Source organism: Pygoscelis adeliae, unplaced genomic scaffold, assembly GCF_000699105.1.
Source record: "Pygoscelis adeliae isolate BGI_AS28 unplaced genomic scaffold, ASM69910v1 Scaffold47, whole genome shotgun sequence".
In the NCBI taxonomy this organism is placed as follows: Eukaryota; Metazoa; Chordata; class Aves; order Sphenisciformes; family Spheniscidae; genus Pygoscelis; species Pygoscelis adeliae.
Window position 1 is genome coordinate 1,124,391 of NW_008825255.1, and position 3,208 is coordinate 1,127,598.

The window sequence follows — 3,208 nt, forward strand, 5'->3', positions numbered from 1 at the left end:
GAGACTGCCTGGAGAGAAAAGAAGGGGTTGGTATGTCAAAATGGTGACACGAAGAGGCACAGAGCAAATATGTTTTCCTTGTAATAAAAAACTACACAGGACCAAAATATTTCAACACAGCTTGGAAAGAAAAACAAGAGTTAGAAGGGCAAACTTTGTCTCAGCCGCATCCCAAAAAATCAGGAGAGCTGCAACAGTTCTGAATTTGGCCCTCTGCATATATGATAAACGGAGAGGAAGAGCAGCAGTTTGGAGGCTGAAGCACTTCACTTCTGGCGGTTCTCAGGAATCCCCAAAGCCTTCAAAACTGACACAACTCTTGCAATACATGGCATCACTAACAGGTTTCTATGCATTACCTGCATTTCTGCTGCTGTTAAGCCATAAATACTGAGATAGCATGCCTGCTTTTCATCTGGGCCAGAACTTAAAGGCAGGTCCAAACAGAGCATTTAAATGGCAGTGTTCATTCTGCTGACAGCTGGCGCTGATTTTGTAGTTATCCTCAAGCTCTACTACCTACCACAAATAAATGAGCTAAAATCTTTTAGCTTAACCATGGAAGCTCTGCTGAATGTCAAGTGGTTCTGTCACTGTCTGGGTTTTTAGACTATTTATCCAAAGGTAGCATTTAACCCTGTGACCATCTTTGCAGATGCCTGTGTCGGCACCAGCAACCAGCTGTGCAGTCTTAGGACAGTGAGGGAAGCTGCTAGACCACTCACTGCTTCTGAAAAGCTTTTCTCTTGTGGTTCACCACTAATACAAGGCACAGTATCCAGAGGAGACAAAAATCAACAGCAGAAAACATATCTGAGAAGTATCATTAGTGGACATATTGTTCCTTTCCCTGTGCTGACCTTCAGGAACAAATGCATTTAGGTAAGTGTTCATTTGAAATAGTTTATGCAGTAAACAAGGCTGTTAAGTGTCACTGATATCTTTTAAGGCTCTAGGAAATAAATCTATGTTCAGGGTCAGTTCTGCAATTTACTTGGTATCCTTAACCTCTGATAGAGAAAGACTGCTGTTATAATGAAACACTTTTGACAGGATTGGCCAGACTCTTCTTTAATGTTCAATACTGGAAGGTGCTGAGCATCATTCTGTTCATTTAAAGTAGCAAAAATTCACATAAATTACAGGTTCAGAGCCAACATGCTGTGTTCCCTGATAAGATTCATTTTGAGCTCAATTCTGCAAGGTATTGTCTATTTACTGGAAACCTATAGTTAAATCAGAGTTGATGGTATTCAGTAGCCTGCCAGAGATTCTTGGCCCCTTGTAAAATTGAGCTCCTACAAAAAGCACTTTAAGTGCTAATCTCTTTATAAAAATGGAATAAAGCAAAGCTGAATTTACCTGTCAAAGTGGTTCCTCCATAAAGCATCATGGAAAATTATTCAGTTAAGTTAAACCTGTGAACCGAAATCGGTGTTGTACTACTCAAGGATAATTAAAGTTATACCAGGGTCATGTACAGACACCTTTAAATTCCATTTAAAACTTTAAAAGGACTGGTTTGTGTCTTATCACATGGTTCCTAACAAAACAGTCACATACTGTCAGACCCAAGATGGAGAGAAACATAGTTAGAGGTTCCCTGCAGAGAAAAAGCAGGTTGGTACTACAACATCCTGTACTTGTAACATTTCAGTTGATGTTCATAGTAAACACATGTAGCCAATTGCAAAACATCGGCTTTTCCCAGTGACCATCACTTGATGGGTTGCATTTATAGGATTCAAACTGAAAGACTGTCAGCAGCACTCTGAGAGATGGAAGGATGAGTTTACAAGTTGACAGATTTAGCTAAACTGAGATCTGCGAAGCTGTGTGAACAGAAGATTTGGCCTCACAAAAATCCCTGGCCATGTGGTCCTGGAGTTACAGCAGTGATGCCCACACCAAGGAGTTGCAGCGCTACCAGGCAGCACTGCCTCCTCCTGATGTCTCTTGCTCTTAGGCTACCTCTATGCCTGCCCAGCACAGCTCCAGAGCTTGGGTACATCCCAGCCACCAGCTTTGCTTTTACATCTGCAGTCAACAGAAGATTGCAGTGTGCTGAAATACATGGAACAGAGCTCCTTCCTGCAGGAAAGATGTATTTAATTTATTCACTTCCATCTTTAAAGAATTTTATATGGAAAATATTTTCAGGTTTGGTTTTCTTAAAGATGCTTGCAGAGCAATCTGCGCTGGCCCTGAAATTCCTTTTATTTCCTTTTCAGGGTATATGTATTTATTAGCACGTTAAAAGCATTTCCTTAGGTTTCTTCATCACTACCAGCTTGTATTCTGCTGTGTTGTGCTAAATGAACCATACTGAATACAAATATTTTTAGAGAGAAGGCAAAACCAGCAGCCCATTTCCTAGCACAGTATCACTCACGTTTGAGCAGCTTACGGACTCAGGTGGCTGTGACCAGCAATCTGCTCTAATCCCATGCCTGTGTGGATCACAATCTTGGGCAGACAACTGCTACTGACACTGTTCACTGTATGGTGTGCTGACTCCATCCCCATGGCAGTGGGTAAATGATACTGCCACCCACAACCACCTGTTCTGCCCACATGGCAGCCTGCTACCGAAGTGGTCTGTAGAGACATGGCAGCCACCTCCAAACACAGGACAGTGTGCCCTCTGGAACAGGGGCACGTCTGTCTGTTGTTATGCAGTCAGACATGCCAATCTGGGTCTCAATTCAGACGTCCAGTCTATAATGCAACCCAGACCATTAAAAACATGTACACCACAAGCTTGGAAATGCAGATGAACAAATTCTCTGCAGCAACGCCTGCAAGGCTGAAGGAGCCATGGCTAATCTCCATTCAGGGTCCTATTTAGGTCTTGTAAATCCTGATTTTCTTCTCAAGCTGTCCCAGGACTTCAGAGGCTGCTTTATAGAACGTTGTATAGAATTGCAATGCTCTTGCCTGCCAGGGCAGAGTAAAGCTGTGGTGGGGAGACACCACTGAGCAAGGTGAAGCTGCGCCACAGGCACGGAGCTCCCTGCCTTAAGATCCTTCAGATATTCCTTCTGCCAAGAGAACTGGACAAGCTATTTCCTTAGAGACATGGGAGTACTGTGACAATCTCACCACATCATTCCAGATGTTTCCAAGTGTAGGGCAAACTTCTTCTCAACGTAGGGCATGACCCAGAAATGTGTTATTACTCAGCTTTGTGCCTGCTACCATCGGATGC